The 21,674-nt window shown below is 38.7% G+C and overlaps 1 pseudogene; it reads left to right on the top strand.

Annotated features, from left to right (window-relative positions):
* Window positions 1–19,382: 19,382 nt before the first annotated feature.
* Window positions 19,383–20,169, top strand: LOC109458570 (small ribosomal subunit protein uS5; annotated as a pseudogene).
* Window positions 20,170–21,674: the final 1,505 nt, after the last annotated feature.

The following is a 21,674-nucleotide window of genomic DNA, read 5'->3' as shown; positions in this document are numbered from 1 at the left end:
ACTATCTATGTGTCAGGCACTATGCAAAGTGCTCACCTCACAATTTTCTTGAATAATTACATGAGTTTCTAAATCTAAAATTGCTTGGCAGAATACCTATATCAAGAGTCAACTGATAAACTCTGCACTTAAATAAATATTATCCCCATTATCATAGTAACCAAGAAGAAAAAGGAAACACATTTCTCAAATGGCATGAGAATCTCTGAAAATAGTAGCAAATGATGATTTTCAAATGGTGAAACAAGTTGGAATAACTCTGACATGTGATTTCTAGTCCTTAAATGTGCTTTGCACTGGACATTAGTCATGATCCCTGAAAATTTCAGCACAAAGAATCCGTGTGTTTGCTTGCACGTGTCTTCAAGTTGGATTTCCCTTAAAACGCTCAAAAGATTAAGTGCTCCCCTTGGTGTTAGCAATTTAAAAAAACACAGCGCCATTTCCTTTCCTCTAACTATGCAATAATGCATCAGCCAAAGTAAATACAAAGAATAAAGTTAGGTAAAAATATAAGAAACATCAGTGAGATACAGACTTGACAAAAGTTAATTCCTTAAGGAAGGACTTGATTGAACTGTGGATTAAAATGCCAAATAATCTGACTTTAATGCATAATTTCTGACATAGGAGACCTGATTTGGAAGAAGTTTGTAACAGATGGATATTAAATTAGGATTTTAATCCTTTTACGCTTCATAAATACAAGTCCAAAGTAGACTGATTTGCATATGCTAACATTCTGTCCTTGCTTTTAGCCTGGGGTGTCTGCCTTAAGCATTAAGGATGGTGTGGTTGTGGTGGTGGTGACGGTGGTGGTGATGATGGTGGTGGTGATGATGGTGGTGGTGGTGGAGGTGATAGTAGTGGTGGTAGAGGTGATGGTGGTGGTGGTAGTGGTAGTAGTGATGGTGATGGTGGTGGTGGAGGTGTTGGTGGTGATGGTGATGATGACAATGATAATATGGTGATGGTCGTGGTGATGATGTGGTGGTGGTGGTGGTGGTGGTGGTGGTGGTGGTGGTGGTGATGGTAGTGGTGGTGATAATGTGGTAGTGGTGAAGGTGATGGTGGTGAAGGTGATAATGTGGTGGTGACGATGGTGATGGTAGTGGTGGAGAAAATGTGGTGGTGGTGATGGTGGTGGTAGAGAAAATGTGGTGGTAGTGGTGGTGATACTGTGGTGGTGGTGATGGTGATGGTGGTGGTGGTGATGGTGGTGGTGGTGGTGGTGATGATGATGGTGGTGGTGATGCTTTTGATAGTGGTGGTAGTGATGGTGGTGGTGGTGGAGGTGGTGGTGGTGGTGCTCATGGTCATGTGTGTGTGTGTGTATTAGTTACAACCAGCACCTGACAGTGAGACAAATGACATGTCCAACCCTCATTAGAAAGGACTCCAATAGACAATTAGAAAAGTAAAATACCAAGTTAAACAGACAAAATTCAGAGATTTTCAAGCAGATCTTCTCCCTCGAACATTCTGTCCTTTCCCTATCTCTCCCACCTCTTCTTTCCTGGAGTACATTGAAATCTTTGGATTTCTAAGTTTAATTTTGCATCTCAATTTTGCATCTCAATTTTTATGAAACCCAGCAAGATCATTGAGGCCACATTGATAAGTTTTGACCATTCCTCTCTGGGGGAAAATCATATATATATATATATATATATATATATATGTACACATATATGAGTAATCACATAAGGAACCCCATTTTCCACTTTACCCTGTGTCACTTTACCCCATGGAGGCACAGATGTGGTCTTTGGGGAGAACATTTGAAATTAAACATACCTGTTTGAATTTATTTTGTACATGGAGGTTCTAAGCCCTCAGTAAAATGGAGGAACTATGGTTTTGTGTGGTTTTCAAACTGAATAAAATGGCCCAAATCACTTATGCGTCTTAATCCCCAGCACAATCAATAGGTTTGTCAATCTTCCATGGGAGTCTTCAAATCAGTCACTTCCATAATTTGATCTCGTTAATCTTCTTCCTCAGCCTTTCATTCATGGTAACTGTAGGGTCTTAAATTTCTAGACAAACCTCAAATCTCTGTTCCCAACTAAATCTATTGGAAGTGCATGCCTCCTAATTTGTTTTTTAAGTGACATATTAGACCCTTAGGCTCAAAGAGAAAATACCTGAAAAACCGCTGCTTCTTAGAAATTCATCGAACAGCTTAAAAAATAATTCAAATGAGCTTCATTCCAGAGGTGAGGTTTTTATTGACCAACGTTAACTCTCAAAAAATTATATTCCAATAGTCCAGAGTGAAAGTACATTGAGGTTTTTTTATCAAACACTTAAAAGAAACATTAAAATACAACTGTTTTTCCCTTTCCACTTTTAGAAAGGACAAAAAAAAAATCAGAAGAAAATTACTTAATGTTGGGGATTGTGAGAGGAGAATTAGCAAGAAAAAAAATTGTACTTCCAGAGAATTTTCCACAATCCCATGATAATCTCCTGCACCTCCTATTGCTCCATTAACAGGATTCTAAAAAGAGAACTACTGCTCAGAACCAGAATCACCGAGGTATACAAAATCTTTAGCCATGAAGACAAAAGTCTATTGCTATGTACCAAATGAATCTTCACTCATTCATTTATGTATGACTCTCGAAAGGCTGCCATGTTCCAAGTCAAGGACTAAGTGCTCAAGATAGACAAGTCCTTTTCTTCCTGAAGCTGGCTCCTAAACATGAATGACTAGGCTCTTCTGCTCTGAGGTCTAGTCCTGAGCTGCTTACTGGACAGCCATATCTGGTACCTCAAAGCCATCCTGTTTTATGCTAAAATCATTACCTCCTAAGTATGCCCCTCTTCTTTTGTCTTGCATGTAACAGTAACGCATTAAACATAAAATTATTTTAAGAAGGGAGGGTTACCACAAGGATATAGAGGGAACCTCATAGAACCCAAGGACAAAAAGTATAGTGAAGCCCAAAACCCAGAAAACCAGAAAATGGAAGGCATTTATAACCAGGGCAGTCCTTCTGCTCTTCTCCATTTCTCCATTTTTCTCTCTGGCATCTCATGTCCTTCTCTCTCTCTCTCTCTCTCTCTCTCTCTCTCTCTCTCTCTCTCTCTCTCTCTCTCTCTCCCTATCTCCTCTTTCTTTTTCTCTGCCATATTTCTGTTTCTCAATGCATAGGGCAAAAGATGATTGAATCTCTGTTCGCAAAATTTTATGACCTCCCACTTCACATCCTAATCAAGCCTGTTTAGTGACTCCAGTTTCAATTCCAAATTCTTAGGAGAGAAAAATCTTCCTGATATAGTGTAGCTATAAAGCTAAATATATACATGCGTATCTCCTAGTGTATCATTTTCTTGACCCCATAGTCAGTATAGTGTATTGATGGGATTACTTACTAATTGTATGACCTTGATCAAGTCAGTTACCTCTCTGTCTCACAATAATAGTACCTATCACATAGAGTTTCTATAAAAATTAAATGTGATGATGAAAGAAATTTATCACAGTATATGATAAATTTATCACAGGCACAGAATATACCCCAATAAAATGTTACCTATTACTATTATACTAAGGTTATTTTGTGTCAAATTTTTGGCAGTTGCCTGGACACATTTTCCCAAGGAACATTATATATGGTTATTGGGTTCCCACTTATATCCTGTCAAAGCTTTGAAACTCAAATGTCCCCAGATCTCACCAGTCCATTAAAAATGATTCTCTGTTCATATCAATATTCTATTAATATCAGTGTCCCATCTGTGTAACTGCATAATGTTATAGTCCTAACACATTCTCTTTAAATTCTCCAGTTTATTTTTCTGGAAGTTTACAGATATCTCAAATGTATGTACCAACACCATGATCATGCTTATCTATGCAAGTTCCTGATTCCTGATTTGATGTTCCTGATTTGATGGCTATGCACTGTAAATCTATTTGTGGCCATGAAAAAGAACCTTGTCAGTACACTGCTGTGGGTATTCTCATGAATAACACTTATGCCTTATCAAAGATGACATCTCTCTATGAGTATGCCCTCACATCCCACATGAAAAATGGCTTTGCTTTGGATCCACAGAGGCTTTCAAACATACATGGATAGAATGCACATAATGATTGTAGTATAGTCTTTAGAATCAGATTTTCCATTTATAGTCCTTTCCATTGCTGACTAGCTGTGTGACTATTGGTTAGTTACTTAATCTCCTTGAGCTTCAATGTTTTCTTCTGTCAATTAATACTGATCCCCACAGAGATATGGTAAAGATTAAATAAGATGATGCATTTACAGCCTTGGAGATTTCCAGCTTCTAGAAGTGGAGAAGTAGTTTATAGCAAATAAACTACCATCATCAAATGCCATCATCAGCTATAAGCTCTAAACAACTATTTAGAGGCACTGGAGAGCAAACAAAAGAGGAAGAAATGGGAGAAGATTCAAGTCTTGAAAGAAAATAAACATACAGGGTGAAATCCACATTCACCCAATTTTTTCTCTTTAGGCACTCCAGAGTCTACATGGAAAATAGAGCTCAAGCAAAAGCAGCAATCGTGTTGGGCTAAAATGTCAGAGGTTATAGTTTGGGACTGCAACAATGACTAGAAATCAAGGTGGGAAGAAATCCCACAAAGAAGGGAATCACATAGGGGGTTAATTGCTTGCCAATATAAAACTCTAAATTTTCAGAGGAATATAACACAATCTAGAATTTCTATACCATATCATTCATAGTGTCCAAAATACAATCAAAATTACTAGACACACAAAAAAAGCAGGAAAATATGACTTATAGTCAACAAAGCTGATTCACAAATGACCTAAAGTTAGAGAATAATAGATATACTAAGGAATTCACAGGAAAAGATGGATATACAGATGAAGAGTTAAAGAAATAACAGAAATAAATAAATAAATAAATAAATAAATAAATAAATAAATAAATCTCCTAGAATTCTGCACAATGCAGAATATTTCAAGATCATTCACCTTGAAGACAGATAATTTAAATAGAAATTATCCAAACTAAAGAACTAGCAAAAATAATTTTAAAAACACTGCATAGAGCCAAAATGACATGTGATATAGGATCAAACAATTTAATCTATACATAAATGGAGCCCCTGAAGAAGAGGAAAGAGAAAATGAGACAGAAAAAAATATTTGAAAAAAATATTTAGAAAAGAAACATCTTGGCCAACATTTTTCCAAATTTTATTTAAAACTTCAACACTCGGATAAATATGAGCAGATTCCAAGTGTGGTAAATACAAACAAAACCACACCTGAGCACTTCATTATCAAGTTGTTAAAAACTAATGATAAGGAGAAAAATCATAAGACAGAAAAGAATACCCACCTGTTACTGTTGACTTCTCATCAGAAATGTTGGAATCCAAAAGAAAGTGGAATGACATCTTTAAAGTGCTGGAAGAAAAATATGAATTCTAAAACTCTATGCCCCATGAAAAATTTTTCAAAAATTATGGCAAAACAAAGATATTTTCCAATTAAAAAAGCTGAATTTTCCCAGCAGTAAAAGATTACAAGAAATACATTATAAAAGAAGAATATTCAATTGAAGAGAAATGATACCAGGTGAAAAAATTTATCTATAGGAAAGAATAAGAATTTGAAATCATAAATATGTGGGTAAATATAAAAAACTATATTTTCTCTTTCATTTTGTAAATGGCAATTGAGTATTTAAAGTAAATATAATAATAGTGAATTGTGTGGCTTACAACATATATGACAGCAAAAATATTACAACTATAGCACAAAGAGATTAAGTGAAATTATGCTGTTATGTGGTTCTTACATTATACTTTAAGGGATATATATTATTTGAAGCTAGATTGTGAAAAGCTAAAGATTCATATCATAATCCATATATAACCAAAATACAAAGAGCTACAAAGCTAATATAGAAGACAGAATAGAATATTAAAAAACACACAACTCAAAGAGGAGAAAAAGGAGGAACAACAAAGAACACAGGGTAAAGATAGAAAACAAATAGTAATGTGGTGGAATTAACCTCCACTATATCAATAAATTAAGTAAATATAAATTGACTATACATTTCAATTACAAAGCAGAGATTGTCAGACTGGATAAGAAGCAAGTCCCAATAATATGCTCTTTAGAAGAGACACATTTTTAACATAAGGACACAACAGGTTGAAAGTAAAATAATGGAAAGAATATATACTATACAAACACTAAACATAAGAAAGATGGTGTTGGGTGGCCGGATGGCTCAGCTGATTAGAGCACGAGCTCTTAGCAACAAGGTTGCAGGTTCAATTCCCACATGGGATGGTGGGCTGTGCCTCCTGAACTAAAGACTGAAAATGGTGATTGGACTTGGAGCTGAGCTACGCCCTCCACAACTAGATTGAAGGACAACGACTTGACTTGGAGCTGATGGGCCCTGGAAAAACACACTGTTCCCCAATATTCCCCAATAAAAAACAAATTTAAAAAAAGAAAGGTGGTGTAGTTGCTAAGAGAATAGATCTTAAAAGTTCCTATCACACACACAAAAAAATTGTATAGTGACAGATGTTAACTTGACTTATGGTGATCATTTTGCAATATATACAAATATTGAATCATTATGTTGTATACCTGTAACTAATATAATGTTATGTCAACTATACCTCAACTAAAAAAAAAATAAAGCTGGTGTGTTTATATTAATATCATACAATGTAATCATCAAGACCAGAAGTATTACCAGAAATAGAAAGGAGAACTTTATAATGATAAGAGTTTATTTATCAAGACAAAAATAATCCTAATAACATCTAATAATAGATCCTCAACATACCTGAAGTAAAAATAATAGAAGTAAAGTGAAAAAATGTTGGACAATTTAACTCCCCACTCTTAGTAATTTGTGCAACAAGTTAAATAAAAACAAGAATCGGGATATAGAAAACTTTAATAATATACTATTAACCACCTTCATTTAATTGTAATATATTACATAAAACACTACATCCAACAACTGCAGAATGCACATTTTTTCAATTGCAAATGGAACATTCAACAAAATAGACTATATGCCATAAAACAAGTTGGTAATTAACTTTCAAAGAATTGAAATCATATAGAGAATTAAGTTAAAATTCAATACGAATGTGACCGCTACAAAATCCCAAAGTAGTTATAAATTAACCAACACTACTTCTAACTAATCCATGGGTCAAAGTAGAAATAACAAGGAAATTAAAAATATATTAAAGTGAATGACAATGAAAATACAAGATATCAGCATTTGTGTAAAGTAGATAATCTCTACTCACCAGTTCCTCACACCCCACCAATAGAAGACACTGTGATTTCTTTCCTTACTCTTTCCACCACTATTCTCTTAGAAAATGCTTGATTTTCCTTTTAACCCTCATGTCACCAAGGATTTTTGTGTGAAGCTGACCCCATTAGACTTCATGGATGGGGCATAGAGCTCAGAATAATTTTTTTTTTTTCAGAATAAATTAATCAATACTTTCCCATCTTTGGTCATGTTAATAGTTCAGACAGGGCATATGACTCAATTTAGGCCAACAAGTAACAAGAAATCTAAATTGAAATCAAAATTAAAAACACATAACAAGGACACTTATATCCTCTCACGTCGAAAGGTATAGCTGCAAATCAACTTTGGAGTTGGTTAACTCTGCAACTAAATGATAATGTCAAGGATCCAATTTCCTTTGAACTTTCATGACAGAGCTTCATAAACTAAGTTGCAGTTTATCATTGGCAGAGAAGACAACATCCAACAGGAAGAAAACAATCATTTCTTCCTATTGTGTCTCCTTTTAACAAGCAAAGAAATCTTTCCTATAAACTCCTCAGCAGATTTCTACTCAATTTTCATTGACCAGAATTGCATACAAGCCTAAATTATGATTAAACCAATGATTATTTTCCTCAGCTGGGGCATACTTCCTTAGAAGCAAAGAGAATATGGGAAAACTGAGTCAAATTAAAGTATTTTGGTAAGGATGAAAAGGAAGACCAACTTTTGATTAGGAACCAACCATGTCTGCTACTCTCTGTGATACCATTAAATATTGCTCCAGGCTGAAACAGCTCTGAAAGGTTACCTTTAAAACATTTCATGTAGGGTCCAGTCATGATGGTGGAGTAGGTAAATGCTGTACTTACATTCTCTCATGACCACATCAAAATGACAAACTACAGAACAGTCATTGAGAATCAGCTGAAGTTTAGCTGAACTGAGGCACTACAACTGAAAAGATACAGAAGAAGCTACCTAGAAACTGGTAGGGAAAGCAGAGCTGTGGAATGGACTGGCCCCTCACCCACCTGTAATCATTAAAACTTGGGAGGGATATCTCAGCTGCAGAGATTCCTCCCCCCTCCCAGAGGAGCGAGGGGCCCCAGACCCACAACAGATTTCCCAGCCCAGGGTTCCAGTGCCAGGGAGAAAAGTCCCCATAACTTCTGGCTGTGAAAACCAATGGAGATTGTGGCAGAGTGAGACTAGGGCAGCTGCAGTTCCAGGTGCTCCTCTTAAAAGGCCTGCTCAAGGACTTACCTGCTGTCGGACTCACTAACTCTGAGCCCCAGCCCTGGGGAAGCAACTAGAAAGGTGCCAGGAACTTGTAGAAAGGAACTGAACTGTCTGGCTTCAGAGAGAGGGCTGAAGGGCAGCCTTCTACCGGACATAGGAGCTGTTGGAAGCCATTCTTTGTTGAGCCCTCCCCTCTCCAGGCGTGCAGATGAAGGTGGCTTCCATATCTCAGTCTCCATCAACCTGACTCAGTTTGTCCACCCTCATTCCCCGAGACCTCACCCCACCCAACTTTCAGGCACACCCACAATCCTTTCAGTGGCTTTTCTATATAAACAGTCTGCCTTTGTTCATGCTTTTCTAAAATATCTCAAAGGTTCACAAAACCCAAACAAGCAGCATCTGGCTTCAGCATGTCCTGTACCTCTGGCTGAGCAGCCCCAAGCCAAGCACTAGCAGCAGCTGGCCTCACTTCATGACTTGGAGTCTTGAGGCACCTCTAACCCCAGCATGGGTGGTGGCAATCTTCAGATTGTTTGTGGCTCATGACTAGTGGCCCTGGGCAGGACACAGGCTGCAGCTGAACTTGGCCTGAAGTGGGGCCCCTCCCAAGAGGCCCTGAGACTGGCATACCCAGTGGTCAGCTTCAGATTCAGACAAAGCATCCCTGGCCACCTCCAGGGATGAAACACCCAAAGGGCAGACTATGCAGGCATCAGAGACCTGCTAAAGCAAACCCTGTTCTGTAAGATCAGCCCCTGCACCACAGCTCCCCTACTGTAGCCACAACTAGTCCTCACAACCAATCCCACCCATTGATGTACAAACAGAAACCAAGGCTTGACTACAACAGGAGGGCACACACAACATACACAAGGAACACATCTGGAGTACCCAGCTCATGTGACCAGGAAGACTGTGCCATTGAGCTCCACAGCACATCTACTACATAAGGCCCCTCTACTAAGACGGGGAAGCATAGCAGTCCTACCTAATACAGGGAAACAAATACAGGGAGGCAGCCAAAATGGGGAGACAAAAATATGTCCCAAATAAAAGAACAGAACAAAACTCCAGAAAAAGAATGAAACAAAATGGAGACAAGCAAGAGGCTAGAGACAGAGTTCAAAACACTGTTTATAACGATGCTCAATGAACTCAGGGAAAACGTCAGCAAAGAGATAGGAAACATAAAAATGGTGACAGAAAACATGAAAAAGAACCAGTCAGAAACAAGAATTACAATAACTGAAATGAAGAATGAGTTAGAGAGAATCAACAGTAGATTAGATGAAGCAGATGGTGCAATCAGCAATTTAGATGATAAGGTAGCAGAAAACACCCTATCAGTACAGCAAAATGAAAAAAGAATCCAAAGCAATGAGGAGATTTAAGGGGCCTCTGGGATAACATCAAGCATACCAATATTTGCATCATAGGGGTACCAGCAGGAGAAGAGAGAAAGCAAGGGATTGAAAACCTATTTGAAGAAATAATGATGGAAAACTTCCCTAACCTGGTGAAGGAAATAGACATACAAACTCAGGAAGTGCAGAGTCCCAAGCAAGATGAACCCAAAGAGGCCCACACCAAGACACATCATAATGAAAATGCCACAGGTTAAAGACAGAGAAAGAATTTTAAAAGCAGCAAAACAAAAGCAGTTAGTTATCTATAAGGAGCTCCCATAAGACTGTCAACTGATTTCTCAACAGAAACTCTGCAGGCCAGAAGGAATTTGCACGAAATATTCAAAGCGATGAAAAGCAAGGACTGACAACCAAGATTACTCTACCCAGCAAAGCTATCATTTAGAATCGAAGAACAGATAAAGAGCTTTGCAGACAAGAAAAAGCTAAAGGAGTTCACCAAAACCAGATCAGTATTACAAGGAATCTTAGAGGGACTTCATTAAGACTAAAAATAAAAACAAAAAGTATAAGAAAATGGCAATAACTTCATACCTATCAACTATTACTTTCAATGTAAATGGATTAAATACTCCAATCAAAATATAAGGTGGCTGAATGCATAAGAAAACAAGAATCTTACATATGCTGCCTACCAGAGACATACTTCAAATAGAAAGACACAGACAGATTGAAAGTAAATGGATGGGGAAAAAAAAATGTTTCATGAGAAAGGAAACAAAAAAAGCTGGGGTATCAATACTTATGCCAGACAAAATAGACTTTAAAACAAACGCTATAGCAAGAGACAAAGAAGGACCCAGTAATCCCACTTCAGGATGTTTATCCAAAGAAATCCAAATGCTATTTCGAGGGGATGTGTGCATCCATATGTTCATTGCAGCATTGCTTACAATGACCAAAATGTGGAGGCAGCCTGAGTGTCTGTCAATGGATGAATGGATAAAAGGAGGTGGTACATATATATAATGGCATATTGCTCTGCCAGGGAAGGGAATGGGTTCTTGCAGTGGCTGGATGGACCTGGATGGTATTGTGCTGAGTGGAGTATATCAGACAGAGAAAGACAGAGGCAGTGTGATTTTGCTTGTATGTGGAATCTAAAGAACAAAATAAACAAGGAAAACAGAAACAAATTCATAAATACAGAGAACATTTTTATGGTTGCCAGATGAGAGGGGGTTTGGGAGTAGGTGAAAAGGGGGAAGGGACTAAGATATAGAAATTGGTTGTTACAAAATAGTCATGGGGATGTAGGTAGGGTATAGCATTAAGAACATAGTAAATAATATTGTAATAACAGTGTATGGTGTCAGGTGGGTAGTAGATTTATCAGGTGACAGATGGGAGGGGGTAGGGTAAAAAAGGTGAAGGCATTACAAAGTACAATTGGTAGTTACAAAACAGTCACGGGGATATAAAGTAGAGCATAGGGAATATGGTCAATAATATGGTAATAATTATGCATAGTACCAGGTGGGCACTAGACTAGTCAGGGGGATCACTTCTTAAATTATAAGAATTTCTAACCAATATGCTGTACAGTTGAAATTAATTTAAAATAATATTGAATATCAACTGTAATGTAAAAGTTAAAAGGGTCGGGGGAGGTGAAGGGAAATAACAGGTCCAAATTTCCGGGTATAAAGCAAATAAATCGACAGTCCAGATCAAAATAGTGGCATGAGGTGAGCCTCTGTAAAGCTCCCCTGGAATTTACAACTAATCGATCAACAATAACTCCACAAAGGACTCCCTGCACAGCAGACAGGCAAGACGAAGAGGCCCACTACTGACTTCACCTAAAGGTGGGCGAATCGCATGAGCAGGGGAGGAGGGAAGAGAGAAGTGCGGAGACAGAGTCACATGGGCACAGGACACAGACCTAGCTCAGTGCTACGAGCTCACTGCATCCCGGAACTACCGCAGCTGTGGTTGAGGAAAGAACTTGGATGGCTAGGGCTCCACTTATGGCCCATACGGCTGAGGGGCATATAACACGGCTGAACACAATGCTCACGGCAGAGACCTCGGAGAAAAGACTAAGGGAAGAAGGCTGAAAACGGTAATTTAAGCCCTCACTGCCGAGCAGAGAACATAAGTCTTAGGCACTGAGACTAGCCTCCCTACCCTCCCAGAACTCGCCCCGCCCCCACCTGCACAGCGATAGAAGCAGAAGAGTAGCAGTGTCAGATCAAAAGAACAGAATATTTGCTGTTCTGAGAACTGTGGACCGCAGACACAGATTCGCAGCCTAAGTAGTTCCGGCAAAGGGGAGGGAGCTGTGGAAGCAGGACTGGCTGTGGTGGTGGTCACCACCATTGCTCTGGGCCACCTCTCACAACTCACCCCGCCCCTCACCCCACCTATCTGGGCGGATCCCTGCAGGAGTACCAGAACAGCTGAAACATATGGCTCTGAATCTGGTGCAGGAAGAGCTTTGGAACTTCAAAAGCTCTCCGCATACCTACACAGACACTGTGCCCTGTGACCCAGCGAACTATTAACAGAGGAGAAGCCCGTCTCCCAGGGAATCCCCCCATTGTGGGAGAAGCTGGAATAGTGCAGAGGAAACATAGTACTACTGTGAGAGAGAGAAAAAAAAAGGCTGCAGTCGGAGAGAAAATAAAACATTCTACCAACAAGTACTGGGAAAAAAAAAGAAAGACCTCTTCCTATCAACCTGCTGCAGAAGCAACTCCTGTAGATGTCTAGGAAGAGAAATAATAAATCAGTAATTGCCATGAATAACCAAGGCAACAAGACAGCTCAGAAAGAAAGTGAAAAGTCTCCAGAAAAGGAACTTAAAGATATGGAAATATGTGACTTAAATGACAGAGAATTCAAGATTGCAGTTCTGAAAAAACTCAATGAGACGCAAGAAAACACAGAAAGGCACTTTAAAGAACTCAGAAACTCAATCAAAGAACAACATAAGCATTTTACGAAAGAGATTGAAATTTTAAAAACGAACCAAATAGTATTTCTGGAGATTAAGAACTCAACAGAAGAAATTAAGAATGAAATAACCAGCTTAGGTAGGAGAGTTGACCAGATGGAGGAAAGAATCAGTGACATCGAAGATAGACACCTGGAAATTACACAGATGGAAGAAGAAAGAGACTTGAGACTTAAAAGAAATGAAAGAACTCTACAAGAACTTTCTGACTCCATCAGAAAGAGCAATATAAGAATAATGGGCATACCAGAAGGAGAAGAAAGAGAGAAGGGAACAGAGAATATATTCAAACAAATTGTCGATGAGAACTTCCCAAACTTGTGGACAGAACTGGATCCTCGAATCCAAGAAGCAATAAGAACACCTAATTACCTCAATCCCAACAGGCCTTCTCCAAGGCACATTGTATTGAAGCTGTCTAAAATCAACGACAAAGAAAGAATCCTCAAGGCAGCCAGGGAAAAGAAGACGGTAACCTACAAAGGAAAGCCCATTAGATTATCATCAGATTTTTCAGCAGAAACTCTACAAGCCAGGAGGGAGTGGAACCAAATATTCAAACTATTGAAAGAGAGAAATTATGAGCCAAGAATAATATATCCAGCAAAGATATCCTTTAGATATGAAGGAGGAATAAAGACCTTTCCAGACATACAGAAGCTGAGGGAATTTTCTAATACATGACCTGCACTACAAGAAATACTAAAGGAGGCTATTCGACCACCATCAACAGGGACAATTTGTGGCAACCAAAACATAAAAAGTGGGAGAGTAAAGGCCTGAACTGGAATATGGGAATGGAGAAAGTAAGCGTGCTGAAGAAAATGGAATACTCTAAATATCAAACTTTCTTTTACATAAACTTAAGGGTAACCACTCAAAAAAAATCCAGAACTGAAATATATACTGTAATAAAAGAAGAAACAGAGGGAAACATCATAGAATACCACCACACAGAAATAATAGACAACAACAAAAAGGCAAAGAAACAATGGAGACACAGCCTTACCAGAAAACTAAAGATAGAATGACAGGAAATCCTCACATATCAATAATCACCCTAAATGTAAATGGACTGAACTCACCAATAAAAAGGCACAGAGTAGCAGATTGGATCAAAAAACTAAACCCAACCATATGCTGTCTCCAAGAGACACATCTCAGCTACAAGGACAAGCATAGACTCAAAGTGAAAGGGTGGAAATTAACACTCCAAGCAAATGGTACCCAGGGAAAACCAGGTGTAGCCATAATGATATCAGATGAAACAGAATTCAGGGTGATAAAGATAACAAGAGACAAAGATGGACATTTCATAATGATAAAGGGCACTATACAACAAGAAGACATAATAGTCATCAATATTTATGCCCCCTATCAGGGAGCACCGAAATACACCAAGCAACTACTAACAGAACTAAAGGGGGAAATTGACCAAAACACAATTATATTAGGGGACTTAAATACATCATTGACAGCTATGGATAGATCATCCAAACAGAAAATAAACGAAATAGCAGCCCTAAAGGACACATTAGATGAAATGGACATAATTGACATATATAGAGCACTTCATCCTAAAACATCAGACTATACATTCTTTTCTAGTGTACACGGAACATTCTCAAGGATAGACCATATATTGGACACAAAATCAGCCTCAGCAAATTTAAGAAGATTGAAATCTTACTAAGCATATTCTCTGATCACAAGGTTTTGAAACTGGATATCAACTACAAAAAGAAAGCAGGAAAATCACAAATACATGGAGATTAAACAACATACTTTTAAAGAATGACTGGATCAAAGAAGAAATTAGAGGAGAGATCAAAAGATACATAGAAATAAATGACAATGAAAATACATCCTGCCAAAATTTTTCGGATGCAGTGAAAGCAGTTTTAAGAGGGACATTTATATCATTACAGGTCTATCTCAAGAAACAAGAAAAATCCCAAATAAATAACCTCATGTTACACCTTAAAGAACTAGAAAAAGAAGAACAAGTGAAACCCAAGTTCAGCAGAAGAAAGGAAATAACAAAAATCGAGCAGAACTAAATGAAATAGAGAACAAAAAGACAATAGAAAATATTAATGTGACAAAGAGCTGGTTCTTTGAAAAGATTAACAAAATTGACAAACCCTTGGCTAGACTCACTAAGATAAAAAGAGAGAAGACACTGATTAACAAAATCAGAAATGAAAAAGGGGAAGTTATCACGGACACCACAGAAATACAAAGGATCATCCAAGAATACTATGAAGGACTATATGCCACCAAATTCAATAACCTAGAAGAAATGGACAAGTTCTTAGAAACATATAGCCTCCAAGGCTGAACCATGAAGAACTGGAAAATCTAAACAGACCGATCACCAGTAACGAAATTGAATCAGTCATCCAAAACCTTCCCAAAAGCAAAAGTCCGGGACCAGATGGCTTCACTAGTGAATTCTACCAAACCTTCAAAGAGGATCTAATACCAATCCTGCTCAAACTCTTCCAAAAAATTGAAGAAGAGACAGTACTCCCTAACTCATTTTATGAGGCCAACATTACCCTGATACCAAAACCTGGTAAGGACAACACAAAAAAGAAAACTACAGACCAATATCTCTGATGAATACAGATGCAAAAATCCTAAACAAAATTCTAGCAAATTGAATACAACAATGCATTAAAAAGATTATTCATCACGACCAAGTGGGGTTCATCCCGGGGCACAAGGATGGTTCAACATCCACAAATCCATCAATGTGATACATCACATAAACAAAATAAAGGACAAAAATCATATGATGATATCAATTGATGCAGAAAAAGCATTTGACAAGATACAACATCCATTTATGATTAAAACACTTAATAAAATAGGTATAGAAGGAAAATACCTTAACATAATAAAGGGCATATATGACAAGCCCTCAGCTAATCTCATAATTAATGGTGAAAAACTGAAGCCCTTTGCTCTACGTTCAGGAACACGACAGGGCTGTCCCCTATCACCTCTGCTTTTCAACATAGTGTTGGAAGTCCTTGCCAGAGCAATCAGGCAAGAGAAAGAAATAAAAGGCATCTAAATTGGGAATGAAGAAGTTAAATTATCACTCTTTGCAGATGACATGATGCTATATATAGAAAACCCTGAAGACTCCACCAAAAAGCTATTAGAAACAATCAACGAATACAGTAAAGTTGCTGGCTACAAAATCAATGTACAAAAGTCTATTGCCTTCCTATATACTAACAATGAAATCTCAGAAAAAGAAATACAGAAAACAATTCATTTTGCAATTGCAGCAAAAATAATAAAATACCTAGGAATAAACTTAAACAAGGATGTGAAGGACCTATATGGTGAAAACTATGACATTTTTGAAAGAAATTAAAGAAGACACAAAGAAATGGAAAGACATTCCATGCTCATGGATTGCAAGAATCAACATAGTTAAAATGGCCATATTACCCAAAGCAATATACGGATTCAATGCAATCCCCATCAAAATCCCAATGGCATTTTTTAAAGAAATAGAACAAAAAATCATCAGATTTGTTTGAAACCACAAAAGACCCTGAATAGCCAAAGCAATCTTAAGAAAAAAGAACAATACTGGAGGTATCACACTCCCTGACTTTAGCTTGTACTACAGGGCTACAATAATCAAAACAGCATGGTATTGGCAGAAAAACAGACACATAGACCAATGGAATAGAATTGAGAACTCAGAAATAAAACCACATAAATATGGACAGATAATTTTTGACAAAGAAGCTAAAAACGTACAATGGAGGAAAGACAGCCTCTTCCATAAATGGTGCTGGGAGAATTGGATAACCACGTGCAAAAGAATGAAACTGGACTGCTATTTGTCACCATGTACCAAAGTTAATTCAAAATGGATCAAAGACTTAAGCATAAGACCTGACGCAATAAACTGCATAGAAGAAAACATAGATACTAAAGTTATGGACGTTGGGTTCAAAGAGCATTTTATGAATTTGACTCCAAAGGCAATGGAAGTAAAAGCTAAAATAAACGAATGGGACTATATGAAACTCAAAAGCTTCTGCACAACAAAAGAAACCATCAACAAAATAAAGAGGCAACCAACTGAATGGGAGAAGATTTTTGCAAACAGTGCCTCCGATAAGTGGCTGATATCCAAAATATACAAGGAACTCATGAAACTCAACAACAAAAAACAAACAAACCAATTGAAAAATGGTCAGATGGCCTGAAAAGGACATTTCTCCAAAGAGGACATACAAATGGCAAATAGACATATGAAAAAATGCTCAACATCACTAATCATCAAAGAAATGCAAATGAACACCACAACGAGATATCACCTCACCCCAGTCAGAATGGCTATCATCAACAAGACAAATAGTAACAAGTGTTGGAGAGGTCGTGGAGAAAAAGGAACCCTCATACACTGTTGGTGGGAATGCAGACTGGTGAAGCCGTTATGGAAGGCAGTGTGGAGGTTCCTCAAAAAATTAGAAATAGAATTACCATATGACCCAGCAATCCCTCTCCTGGGTATCTACCCAAAAATTCTGAAAACATTTATCCATAAAGACACGTGTGCTCCAATGTTCATTGCAGCTTTGTTTACGGTGGCCAAGACATGGAAACAACCAAAATGTCCTTTGATAGATGAATGAATCAAGAAGTTGTGGTATATATACACAATGGAATACTATTCGGCAGTAAGAAAAGATGATATAGGAACATTTGTGACAACATGGATGGATCTTGAGAGTGTAATGCTGAGCGAAATAAGTCAGACAGAAAAAGCAGAGAACCATGTGATTTTACTGATATGTGGTATATAAACCAAACACAGCAAAAGAACAAGACAAATAAATGAGAAACAAAAACTCATAGACACAGACAATAATTTAGTGGTTACCAGAGGGTAAGCGGGTTGGGGGGTGGGAGATGAGGGTAAGGGGGATCAAATATATGGTGACAGAAGGAGAACTGACTCTGGGTGATGAACACACAATGGGATTTATAGATGATGCAATACAGAATTGTACACCTGAAATCTATGTAATTTCACTAACAATTGTCACCCCAATAAATTAGAAAAGAAAAAAGAATGTGCTGTCACAGGACGAAGGAATGAGGATTTTTAAAGAAATAAGGCATGAATGAGCCCAAGGGATATTTTTGGAATGATGGAAATGTTTTAAAATTGAACTGTAGTGATGACTGCATGATTCTGTACACTTACTAAAAAGAATTTTTTAAAAAAGCAAGTAAGTCATGGGTGTGTAATGTACAGCATAGGGAATATAGTCAATAATACAGATGGTTTGCAGGACTTATCATGGTGCTCACTTCTTTAGGTATATAAATGTTGAATAACTATGGTATATACCTGAAACTAATATAATATTGCACATTAGTTATATTTTAATAAAAATCTTCTAAAATTTTTCATGTAATTGCATTGAGTGGTGTATAATAGAGCTTCAAGAAGTTGATGTGTGCTTTAAGAAGAAATTTTCATCAGATAGATGTTACAGGTTTAGAGAGCGAAACATTCTAGGCCCAGAGGACAGTGTGTGTGTAAAGGCAAAGAGACTTAAAACAATGAAGCATACTCAGGGAATTTCAAGAACTATAATTGAGCATGCCTGGAGTAAAGAATGCAAGTAGAGAGCAGAGGTAGATATGCCAGGAGGTAGGCAGGGACCAGATCATGAAAAGCGTTGAACACTCTGCTGAGGAGTTTGGAATTTATCCTATGGACATGAGAGTGCCATGTTGGACAGGCATTTTAGAACAATCATTCTGCTGTCATGTGGAAGAGGAGTAATACTGGAGTCTGCAAGGTTAGTGAGGAAGTCCCCCCATAGGCCAGGCAGGAGAGGATGACCAATGCGGGTGGAGAGAAGTGGGCAGAGTTCAGGGATATATCCTACGCAGAATCAACAGAACTTGATGGCCAATAAAATAGGATGGACTGAAACTGCCTCATATAGGGAGCAGAGATTTCACAAAAGGAGAAATGGGATTTTAGTTTAATTTTCTTCTGTAATAAGATGGACTAAAAGCATTGGTTTGAGACTGTGCTCCAGTGAAAGATTATATTGTGACTGGCAAAGTCATGACCTTAACATCATGGGACTTGGGACTAATCTCTTGACAAAATTGTGAAGTTTAACTTCCAACGTGAATGTCCCCTTCTGCTCTGTAGTATTCTCACCTTCAGGAATCACCTATATAACCAGTCAATTATTATTTTTGAGCATTTACTCTGTGCCAAACATCTTACAGAGCGGGTACGTATCAAACGCCACCCGTCTCTCAAGTCGGGAAGTGTGGTAGAGTGTCTGCAAAGGGAGTGGCCCCAAGTCTTCCTACCTGTGAACGCATATGCCACCTCTCCCATCAAGAGGAGGAGTCTGGCTTCTTCTCTGAGAAAACACCAATAGCAGATGACAAGGTGCTGTGGGAGGGGGTCCAGGGGCCTGGGGGCCTGGAATGGGAGGCCACGGCGGTGTCCTGGCGGAGATTGTGGCCACGGAGCTGGCGGAGGCAAGGCCGAGGACAAGGAGTGGATCGCCATCACCACGCTGGGCCGCCTGGTCAAGGACATGAAGACCAAGTCCCTGGAGGAGGTCCATGTCTTCTCCCTGCCCATCCAGGAGTCTGAGATCGTTGACTTTTTCCTGGGCTCATCCCTCAAGGGCGAGATTTTGAAGATTGTGCCGGTGCAAAAGCAGACCCGCGCTGACCAGAGGACCCCGTTCAAGGCATTTGTCGCCATTGGGGATTGCAGTGTACATGTGAGTTTGGGTATTAAGTGATCCAAGGAGGTAGCCTCTGCCATTCGCGGGGCCATCATCATGGCTAAGCTCTCCATTGTCCCTGCATGGTGAGACGACTGGGGGGAAGGAGATCTGCAAGCCCCAGACCGTCCCTCGCAAGGCCGCGGTGGCTCCGTGCTGATGCGCCTCATCCCGGCCCCCAGGGGAACTGCAATTGTCTCAGCTCCTGTGCCCAGGAAGCTGCTGCTGAGGGCTGGGATCCAGGACTGCCACACCTCAGCACTGCCACCCTGGGAAACTTTGCCAAGGCCACTTTGATGCCATCTCTAAGACTTGCTGGAAAGCAACCATGTTTACCAAGTCTCCCTGTCAGGAATTCACTGACCATCTTGTAAAGACCCACACTACAGTTTCTGTGCAGAGGACCCGGGCTCCAACTGCAACCACCACATAATTTTATACAAGAAAAATAAAGTGAATTGAGTCTGTTAAAAATAAAAAAGAAGTGGAGTCTATTTCCCATACTCTGGCATATGGCTTTATAAACTTCTTATGACCAACAGGATGTAGCAGAAATGGTGTGTGAGTTCTGGAGCCTAGACTTTCAGAAATCTTGCTCTCTTGGAGTCCTGAGCTATCGTGTGAAGTCTAGCAATGCTGCGGGAGAGACCACATAAAGAGACAGAGGCTCAGCCAGCCCCCAAGCCATTCCATCTGTCCCATCAGAGGCTCCACCAAGGTGAGGCTAACCTGGGTTGTTCAGTCTGCTCAAGACTTCGGATGACTCTACTTCATGAATGACCCCAGGCGAGACCAGGAGAAGCACTGCCCAGTTGAGTCAGGACCATATTGCACAATTGTAGGTAAATAAATGGTTATTATTTTAAGCTACCTAATTTGGTTTTTTTCAGTAATAAATAAGTGATAAAGGAAGTAAAGAAAATTGATTTTAAATGTATTGCAGCTAAGGTTTTAAGGACTAAATGCAGACCTATCACTTTTTTTTTTCTGAAGAGAATCGGAGTGCAATAGCTATTACGAATGAATTCACCCATCAGCTGGCACTAATCTACTTAATACCTACTATATGCCAAGTTTGAGATGGTTGCTCCATAGAACATTAAAAGTAGGAGGTACAGAGATTGCAACTTAGTGAAGGAGATCATATTTACATGAGGAAATAGCACAGGATATAATTTGTAATGGTGAAATTTAGGCACTGCATCAAGTCAATATGTATATATTTCAAGCAGATGACCCACAGCGTTCCAAGTAGGTAATCAGAGAAGACCCTAAGCTAGTAGAGAATTGAGGGATGAGTCTCTTGGGTCCTGTTTATTTATACTATTATACCACACAAGAGTCAGGTCTGGACTATGCTACTCTTTGTAAGTGGAACTATGGTGAACATTGATGCCAACAGAAGTGACTAAGAGACAGGCTTTGGAAGGTCCTTGTCATTTTTTCCTGGCAAGTTTCTTCTTCCACATATGACTTTAATATAAGATTTTTTATTCTAATAAATAGATTTAAGCTTGAAGAAAGTAAGTGCATAAGTAACCTGTAGCTAGCCTCACAGTTCCACAGCATGGGCCAAGGGGCATGGATGAATGTGTGTCATCAAACAGAGCCTCTGTCTGATTTCAAAATGTAGATTAAAGCCACAGTGATCAAAGCAGTGTGGAATTATGTAAAAGACTCACATAGATCAATGAAATAGATTATAAAGTCAAGAAATAAATCTTTACATCTCCAGACAAAGCATTCATTGTTTTACAACAAATGATGTTGGGACAATCAGATATACAAATGCAAAAGAATGATATTAAACCCTTACCTCACACTGTGCACAAAAGCCAACTCAAATGGATCGTTGACCTAAATGCAAAAATTAAAACTATAAAACTTCCAGAAGACAACATAGAAGGAACTCTTTGTGACCTGGACTTAGACAAAGAT

Source organism: Rhinolophus sinicus, linkage group LG06 (assembly GCF_036562045.2).
Source record: "Rhinolophus sinicus isolate RSC01 linkage group LG06, ASM3656204v1, whole genome shotgun sequence".
NCBI lineage: Eukaryota > Metazoa > Chordata > Mammalia > Chiroptera > Rhinolophidae > Rhinolophus > Rhinolophus sinicus.
This window is presented reverse-complemented; position numbering and strand designations above follow the sequence as displayed.